Raw genomic sequence first — 10,747 nt, 5'->3', positions numbered from 1 at the left:
AAGAAAAATGAGTTACAAACTCGTTTAAGATCTTAGAAAGAAGTTGAGACACTTCATAAGGTTTAAACCCTCTAAAAATGGATTGGTTTGTTAAGGGTTTCTAAACCCCCAATAAAAACTCAATTGAGGCTACCATGATCAAAACTTGTGTTTGAGGGGTTGAATGAAAGCTTAAGATGAGGAGACTTTGATTCTTACCTTGATATTTTCATACTAAGAATTTCACTTAACAAAGTTCTCTCATGTATACTTCTACTTGGGAAGAATATGAGAGAAAAGAGGATGAGGGAAATAAGGTGAAGAAAATGAGAAGAGGGGAACAACTTTTCCTTTTTTTAGTCATGTGACTTCACCAACAATTAAGGGAAATCAATCTTTGATTCAAACAATGGATTAATTACTCCCCAAGTCCTTCATCTTTTGCTCAGAGATTAAAAATACCCTTTTTAAGTCTATTTGGACTCATGTCGAGCCCAATCTAATCCAAACATGGACTAGGGCTTCCTAGAAGTGTAATACCTCAAATATCAGGTCAATGACTTTATTGAAAGATTTAAAATTGGAGGATTAAATTGAATAAATCATAAAGGATATGAAATGATTTAGAAATAGTGTTTAAGACCAATTAGTAACAATGGAAGAATAAAGAGGGCATTTTTGGTCCTTTAAGGGGAAATGAATTTAAAATCAATTTTTAAATTAGGGATTTAAGAAGGGAAAAAAGGGAAAGTGAAAGCTAAAATAGTTATCTCTTTTTCTTCTTCTTACCGTGTAAGTTCTCTCCTCCATAGCCAAAGGTAAGGCTTCATTTAGCTAGCTTTTCCTTCCGTTTTTGGTTTGTTCTTGAAGCATTGAGTATTATAGATGATTAAGGAAGGATTAAATAAGATTAAAACTAGGAGATGAATGAAATATTTCATATTTAAGAAAATGGGTTTTTGAATGATATGTTGATAAATGAGTTTTTATTGAAGTTTATTAGTATATTTGAATTGTCAAAGAAGTAAATAAGAGATTAGAAGCCTTGAATGTGATTAAAACATGTTAGAAAAAGTGGTATGATTCTTGGTTTGAGGTGTTCTTTAGAGATTTTAGAAGTTATAAGAAGCTAAATGAAGAAAAGTGAGTTGGGATAAGTAAATAATAGTTTAATAGTATTATTGGAGGTAAAAGTAAGGGAATTTGATTAAATTTGTAGACAAATTGAGCTGAAAAATAGAAAATCTGGGTAAGGGTATCGGTACTGGAAGAACAGTACCGATACTATAGGTTTAAATTTAAAGAATTATGATGAATAATATCGATACTAAAAGAAAGGTATCGATACCATAGATTACAGAAAGCAAAAATGGTATTGATACTGAAAAGGAGTATCAGTACCATATTATATAAGTATCGATACCATGATAGGGGTACCAATACTATTGAATTTGGAAACTTTAATATAGGATGAATTTTGATAGAAATTGAATATAGTAGTACTTTTAAGTATTATTAAAATTATAAATATTAGAGAAGTATATTAACATTTATTATGGTATGTGTACTTATTAGATGCTTGTGTAGATCGTAACCAAGCTCCCGAGTCAAGCAAGAAATGGCATGACATCCTTAAAGCATATTAACGAGGCATACCAGGTGAGTGCATATATGGTAATTATATCGGTTGAGGAAGAATCATAATAAATTCACCTCAAATGTTTAAATTAATGTATGTTTGGCCTTATATGATATATATGTTTATAATGGGTGTGGAATTGATACTATGAATAATCTTTAGGGTATAAATTGCTTTAAAATAAAAGATTAATTGCCTAGTTGTGCATTTGACATAAAGGTGTCAATCATGACAGTTAGATGAAAGGTTAAATACTTTTGAGTAAAAGACTAATTGCCTAGCTGTGCATTTGATAGAAAGGTGTCAATCATGCTAGTTAGATAAAAGGTTAAATACCTTTAACTAAAAGACTAATTGCCTAGCTATGTATTTGACAGAAAGGTGTCAATCATGCAAGTTAAATGAAAGGTTAAATACCTTTGAGTAAAAGACTAATTGCCTAGCTGTGCATATGATAGAAAGGTGACAGAAAGGTGTCAATCATGCCAGTTAGATGAAAGGTTAAATACCTTTGAGTAAAACATTAACTGCCTAACTGTGCATTTGGCTGAAAGGTGCCAATAATGCAAGTTAAATGAAAGGTTAAATGCCTTTGGCATGAAAGGATGCCATAAATAAAAATGCATAATGGTGCATTATTGGCATGAAAGGATGCCATAAATGAAAATGCATAACGGTGCATTATAGGCATGAAAGGATGCCATAAATGAAAATGCATAACAATGCATTATAGGCATGAAAGGATGCCATAAATGAAAATGTATAACGATGCATTATATGCATTAAAGGATGCCATAAATGAAAATGCATAACAGTGCATTATAGGCTTGAAAGGATGCCATAAATGAAAATGTTTAACGGTACATAATTTGCATGAAAAGATGCCACCAATACAAATACATAATGGTATATTAACGACATATAAGGTGACACTCATAGTGATTATAAAAGATAAATGACCATTTGGCACTTTGATGCAATACATGTACATTACTTTCTCATTTAACATACATAGAACAAAAAAATATAATTGGGAAAAATATATAGAATGACAGCTATGCTCGACATACTAAGAATAATTTCGATAAGTGTATGAAAGAAATATGGTTTAACTGAGAACGATTTATCTGACCGTCAGGGAGAATGCGATTTAATTCGTCATTAAATAGGCATGATATACTTATATATAAATTGTAGTTACTTTACAATATTATGTCTCACTAGGTAAATACTTAACGTGTGTTGATTTCACGCGTAGGTAAAAGCAAAGACTAGCCGATTAAAGGGTGCAGTAACAACTATCATCAATCTAAGGTTGACTCTCATCAGTAACAGTAGGACATTCACGTTTATTTTGAAAATTTTATGGCATGTAATCGAAATTAAGAAAGATGTTATGTAATGTATTCAAAGTGATAATTTTGGTAATATGTTTCAACAACTGTTTTATTGTTGTACTAAAATGTTTTGTTTTAAATTTCAAAACAAAATTTTATGGGTTTTACAAATGGGTGAATGTTTTAAAAAGTCATGTGACACCTATGACTTGTGTACATAAACGTATATGGGAAATGGGTGTTGCATTTATTGGTATCAAAGCTATATGTTTAGTCGATTCTCAGCCAAAATCGGGTTTAAATTGAATTAAGAAAAAGGATTACATGCCATTAAGATTGTCAAAGTTACTGATATGATTAACTTGAGTGTTATTATTATGTATGTCCTAATAGATGTTAGAAACTAAGGACAAAGATAATAAAGTAGATAATATTGAAAAGAAGGTCGAGATCAAAATCGACCCAAGAAAAGTTGAATTAGATGAGGATCCAGAGGATATTTTTGAATTTAGTGATGATTTCGAGGTTTCTTCAGGTAAGATTAAATAATTGAGAAATATTTAAGTGAAGCGTTAAATTGTTTAAAGTATTGTTAATTTGAGTAAGAGAAAATGAGTAAGTGGTAAATGCATTGACCGCTAAAAGCTTATAGAAAGATGAGTTATTAGTGGATCAACTTATTATGAGTTTGTTTAAGAATAAATGTTAAGTTTTATGGACCTAATAGAGTTACTTTTAGAAGGTAATTTGTGAAAATGGATTTTCTACCCATTTCATACTTTAATGAATTATTATTTAAAAATCGAGATTAATTCTCGAGAACTTGGAAAAGTTACACAGATTACCTCAAGAAGGAAATGAAATTTTTAAAAATAAAAGTATTCTATTCAACTTAATCTCGAGTGAGATGATAGCGGTAAACCATAGTGGGTTATGGTACAAGTGTGAGTTGGATAGGTAGTAAACATTTAATAAAGATTTTATGGACTATGATCCCGGTGAATCTGATGGAATTATCATTGGATGAGTTAAGATCATATTGGGTATAAGTTGTTTGTCTCCAGAGACGATTAGTTCAGAAAGATGCAGAGAGTATGGAAATTATAGTTTTTGGATAGAAAGTAAAATCATCGCTCAAGGTGATATCGATAATGATTGTGAAGAAAATGATGTCAGAAAGATATATATAGCTTTTGTGGCTATTGTGATAGATACTCAAATAATTAAAGTAGAATTGTTTGATAATCTCTCAAAATTGGGAATTTATGGATGTATTTTCAGGTAAATTTATTGAGTTACCTCCAGATCGAGAGGTGGAATTCAAGGTTGATGGTTATTAAAGTATTGAACATGTTTATATGATTTAGTATCAAATGAGTTAAGCGAGTCAAGAAAATTAGGGGCTCAATTATAAGAGTTAATTGATCAAAGTTTTATTAGCCCAAGTATTTCATCTTGGGAAGTATTTGTGTTATTAACGAAAAGAAAGATAAATCTATGTGGTTATGCATAGATTTTGACAGTTAAATAAGATTCTTCAAGAGAATAACTTGTATGCCAAATTATTCCAATGTGAAATTTTGGTTCTTTGGCCAGGTTGTTTCAGCATAAGGTATAAGAGTAGATTCTAAGAGAAACTCATGTTTTAGTAAATTGGAAACTCCCAAAGAATGATCCTGAAGTTTGAATTTCATTGGGGCTTGCTGGTTACTATCGAATGTTAGTGAAGAACTTATCAACGTTAGCTTTGCTGCTAACCAAGTTTTTAAAGAAAGATGTGTCTTTTGTAGATCGGAGAAGGGTCAAGAGAGTTTTGAAATGCTAAAGAGGATTTTAATAGAGACACCAGGTGTTTATACAACTTGAGTAGGGTAAGGATTATGTGGTTTTTAATAATGCATATCCCAACGGCTTAGGAAGTGTGCTTATGAAAAAAAGGTAAGATTATGGCATATGCCTTGATAAAGTTAAAGACGCACAAGAGGAATTACCCTATGCATGATTTAGAGTTGGCAGTAGTCGAGTTTGACTTAAAAGATTTGACACCATTATCTGTATGATAAGCGGTGTTATAATTGTGCTAATTACAAAAGCCTAAAGTACTTGTGGAATTAAAGAGAGTTGAAACTCAGACAGAAAAGATGAAAGAACCTTTAAAGAATTACAAAGTGGTCATTGATTATTTTCCAGGAAATGCTAATGTTGTTGCAGAGGTACTTGGTCAGAAACCTTTTGTAATTTTGTGAGCTATGGACGTACAATTAGTGTTGAATGAAATGGCACCGTGGGCTGAATTAATTATGAAGTCGATGTTTTTATTAGATCTGATAAGAGAATTATAAAGGAAAGACGAAAATTTCTTAATAAGAATTTTATAAGTAGAAAATGAAGAGATTAAGGACTTTTGATGTCAGGTTTGACGGATGTTTGTATTATCGTGGGATACTTTGTATTTCCCAATGATTAAGAATTTAGAAAGATATTCTTTTTGAGGCATTAAGTCCGTTGACTATGCATTCAAGTGGAACAAGAAGTAGCAAGATATAAAGAGTCGGTTGGGTGGCCTGGTTTGAAAAGAGCCATCACGAAAATTTTAGCAAAATGTCTGACGTACTATTAGAGGAAAAGTTGAACATCAAGTATCTTCTAGATTGTTTCAATGAATCTCGACGAAAAGGGATCATGGGAAAAATATTTTCTTTTAGAAGAATTTGCTTGCAATAACAGTTACTAATCGAACATCAAGATGGTTGTATACGAAGCTTTATATGGGAGAAAAGGTTAAACACCATTAAATTAGTTTGAGTTAAAAGATAGAAATCTAGTTGAACCTAAATTAATGAAAGAAATGGAATATAAAATGAAAGTTACCCATGATAATTCTTAAGTTCGCTTCCGAGTGAAAAAAGTCTAATGCTGATATAAAGAGAAAACATATTGAATAACAAGAAGGTGAGAAATTTTTTCTGAAAGTATCGCCTTGGAATGAAGTATTGAGGTTTGGAATGAGTCCGAGAATTTTTGAACCTTATGAGATTTTATCAGTTACCTTTTACCTCTTGAAACGGACAAGACCTATACTGTTTTTATGTGTTGTTGCTTGTTAATTATCGATCAGATTTGAATTAGGAACAAGAACCAATACGGATTTAGACTCGAGAAATCAGAAACCAACTTTATTAAAAAGATTTAAAATTGGAGGATTAAATTGAATAAATGATAATGGATATGAAATGATTTAGAAATAGTGTTTAAGATCAATTAGTAACAATGGAAAAATAAAGAGGGCATTTTGGTCCTTTAAGGGGAAATGCATTTAAAATCAATTTTTAAATTAGGGATTTAAGAAGGGAAAAAAGGGAAAGTGTCTCTTTTTATTCTTCTTCCCGTGTAAGTTCTCTCCTCCATAGCCAAAGGTAAGGCTTCATTTAGCTACTTTTACCTTTCTATTTTGGTTTGTTCTTGAATTGAGTATTATAGATGATTAAGGAAGGGTTAAATAAGATTAAAACTATGAGAATGATGAAATATTTGAGATTTAAGAAAATAGGGTTTTGAATGATATGTTGATATATGAGTTTTTATTGAAGTTTATTAGTATATTTGACTTGTAAAAGAAGTAAATAAGAGATTGGAAGCCTTGAATGTGATTAAAACATGTTAGAAAAAGTGGTATGATTATTGGTTTGAGATGTTCTTTGAATATTTTAGATGTTATAAGAAGCTAAATGAAGGAAAGTGAGTTGAGATAAGTAAATAATAGTTTAATAGTATTGTTGGAGGAAAAAGTAAGGGAAGTTGATTAAATTTGTAGAAAAATCGAGCTGAAAAATCAAAAATTTGGGTAAGGGTATCGGTACTGGAAGACCAGTACCGATACTATAGGTTTAAATTTGAAGAATTATGATGAATAATATCGATACTGATGCAATGAGTATCGATACTGATGCAATGAGTATCGATACTAATGTGGGTATCGATACTAAAAAGAATGTATCGATACCATGGATTACAGAATGCAGAAATGGTATCGATACTAAAAAGGAGTATCGGTACCATAATATATAAGTATCGATATCATGATAGGGGTACCGATACTATTGAATCTGGAAACTTTAATATAGGATGAATTTTGATAGAAATTGAATATAGTAGTACTTTTAAGTATTATTAAAGTATAAATGCTAGAGAAGAATACTAACATTTAGTATGGTATGTGTACTTATTGGATGCTTGTGTAGATCGTAACTAAGCTCCCGAGACAAGCAAGAAAAAAGGGCAAAGATAAAGTTACCGAATAGCAGGACATCCTTAAAGCATATTAACGAGGCATACTAGGTGAGTGCATATATGGTAATTATATTGGTTGATGAAGAATCACAATAAATTCACCTCAAATATTTAAATTAATGTATGTTTGTCCTTATATGATATATGTTTATAATGGGTGTGGAATTGATACTATGAATAATCTTTAGTGTATAAACTGTTTTTAAATAAAAGATTAATTGCCTAGTTGTGCATTTGATAGAAAGGTGTCAATCATGCCATCTAGATGAAATGTTAAATACTTTTGAGTAAAAGACTAATTGCCTAGCTGTGTATTTGACAGAAAGGTGTCAATCATGCTAGTTAGATGAAAGGTTAAATAACTTTGAGTAAAAGGCTAATTGCCTAGCTGTGTATTTGACAGAAAGGTGTCAATTATGCCAGTTACATGAAGGTTAAATACCTTTGAGTAAAAGACTAATTGCCTAGCTGTACATTCAACAGAAAGGTATCAATCATGCCAATTAGTTGAAATGTTAAATACCTTTGAGTAAAAGAGTAATTGCCTAACTGTGGATTTGGCAGAAAGGTGCCAATAATGCAAGTTAGATGAAAGGTTAAATGCCTTTTGGCATGAAAGGATGCCATAAATGAAAATGCATAACAATGTATTATCGACATGAAAGGATGCCATAAATGAAAATGCATAACGGTGCATTATCGGCATGAAAGGATGCCATAAATGACGGCATGAAAGGATGCCATAAATGAAAATACGTAACGGTGCATTATAGGCATGAAAGGATGCCATAAATGAAAATGCATAACGGTGCATTATAGGCATGAAAGGATGCCATAAATGAAAATGCAGAACGGTGCATTATAGGCATGAAAGGATGCCATAAATGAAAATGCATAACGGTGCATTATAAGCATGAAAGGATTCCATAAATTGAAATGAATAACGGTGCATTATAGGAATGAAAGGATGCCATAAATGAAAATGCTTAAACGGTGCATAATTGGCATGAAAGGATGCCACCAATGAAAATACATAATTGCATATTAACGACATATAAGGTGACACTCATGGTTATATAAGATAAATGACCATTTGACACTTTGATGCAATACATGTACATTACTTTCTCATTTAACATACATAGAACAAACAAGGAATAATTGGGAAAAATATACGGAAGGATAGGTATGCTGGGCATACTAAGAATAATTTCGATAAGTGTATGAAAGAAATATGGTTTAACTGAGAATGTTTTATCTGATCCTTAGGGAGAATGCGATTTAATTCGTCATTAAATAGCCATGATATACTTATGTATAAATTGTAGTTTCTTTACAATATTATGTCTCACTAGGTAAATACTTAACATGTGTTGATTTCACGCGTAGGTAAAATCAAAGACTAGCCCATTAAAGGGTGCAGTAGCAGCTATCATCAATCTAAGGTTGACTCTCATCAGTAACAATAGGACAATCACGTTTATTTTGAAAATTTTATGGCATGTAATCGAAATTAAGAAAGATGTTATGTAATATATTCAAAGTGATAATTTTGGTAATATGTTTCAACGACTGTTTTATTGTTGTACTAAAATGTTTTGTCCTAAATTTTCGAAACACAATTTTATGGGTTTTACAAATGGGTGAATATTTTAAAAAGTCATGTGACACATATGACTTGTGTACGGAAACATATATGAGAAATGGGTGTTACAAGAAGGCTATTGAATTAATCCAAAATCCTCTCAAGTTAGCCTAAAATCACTAACCCGAGATTTAGGGTGTTACTGATAGAGAACGAAAAAGTGTTGTCTTGACCTTGAAAGAATTCATAGTTTATCCCTTGATTTGGTGTCGTATAATTCCCTTCAAACCATTCTAGATTTTTATTTTGAATTTGAAAAGCTTCATCTGATAAACACCTAATGATAAATCAACAATATTTTAATTCAAAATTTAAATTAGTCAAAAACATTTTTTTTCGAATCGAAGATTTTTTTTTTTAAATTATAGAGGTATGGTAAGTCATTAGCATCCTTGACCCTTTCATAAAAATATGAAGACAATTTTCTTAAGTGAAGAAGAGTTGATGACCTAGATTCTAACAATAAAAAAGCATAATTGACTAATGACATTAACCATGAGAGGAATTAAATACATAATATATGAATGTTATTTCATTATCTTTTTTTTTTATTAAAAAAAGTTCATGACCTTGTATCCTAATCACATGAAATATGTTAAATACTGAGCTCAATTCCGTTAGTTTTGAGTAAAAATTGTTGGTAAAATAACTAATGCAAAATGAAAATATTAGCACTGCTTAATAATAATAATAAAATCAAATAAATAAGAAGATTAATAATCGTTTCATGGTAGAACCATTGTCTTAGAAATGAATTAGTCTCAATGTGTGTGATTGCTTCAATAGGCATTTGTTCTCCGAGGTTAGCACGATCTCTTCGAAAATTCGAACACCTGAATATCTAAGTGAACAAATGGTGGTATTATTATTCTCTTAACGTCGAACAGAAGGTAATGGAAAGCTGTGAAAGATATTAGAGGATAAAAAGAATTTTGTAAAGCAAAATTATTTGTTTGAATAATTTTGAAAAAACTGAAATGTTCAACTATTTAAAGGCTTCACCCTGAGATTTAAAACACCTATGAAAATTATTCATTATATCTGATTTTAATTTTCAGAAAAAAAACTATTAGTTAAATAGTTGTAATTGCTCTATTGTAGTTGAATGAACCAAGCCTCAAACCGGTCCAGATTCATTCAGAAACAACTCTTAAAACAACTATTTAACAACAAATAAAAATATTATAATTAAGCGTCTGTAACTACTACAACAAAACAACAATAACAACAATTGTATAATGTTGTAATATTGTCCAGGTACATCCTTATATACAACCAGCTAATTATTTGAAATTAAATTGTCAATTACCATAATTAAAATAGTGAAAATAATGTTGTCAATAAGAACAATTTAAAATAGTCTATAAAAACTAAAGGAGAATTCTTTTACAATTTTAGAAAACACAAGGAGAAGTTCCTATGAATTTTCTCTAAAAAGACAGTGCGTGTAATATCCCAAAATTTAGGCAAGTGACTAAAATATAATTTTTGAAAGTTTAATGGCTAAATTAGAAATTTTGGAAAAGTTTAGAGAATAAAGTGATAATTTTCCTAAAAAGAAGTTTTATCTCGTAAATGAATAGTTCTCCCCAGAATGATATTTTTATGGGAATCAAAATTTTGATTCAGAGTTTGTATAAAAAACTATAAAGCGATAAAGTTTGGTAAATAATCGGACCGAATCGAAAATTTAGGAAATTTTGAAGGATGAAATTAAAAGGTTAACAATTTTATTTTTCATATTTTTAATTGGTGAAATTTAACATGGATTTTCAGATTTAAATTGATTTTCCAAGTTAAAACAAGATTCTTGGATTATAGTAACTAGATTGTAAATTCGGGAAAACTACAAGGACA

The sequence above is a fragment of the Hibiscus syriacus genome, unplaced genomic scaffold, assembly GCF_006381635.1.
Source record: "Hibiscus syriacus cultivar Baekdansim isolate YM2019G1 unplaced genomic scaffold, ASM638163v2 tig00111330_pilon, whole genome shotgun sequence".
NCBI classification, from domain to species: Eukaryota; Viridiplantae; Streptophyta; class Magnoliopsida; order Malvales; family Malvaceae; genus Hibiscus; species Hibiscus syriacus.
This window is presented reverse-complemented; position numbering follows the sequence as displayed.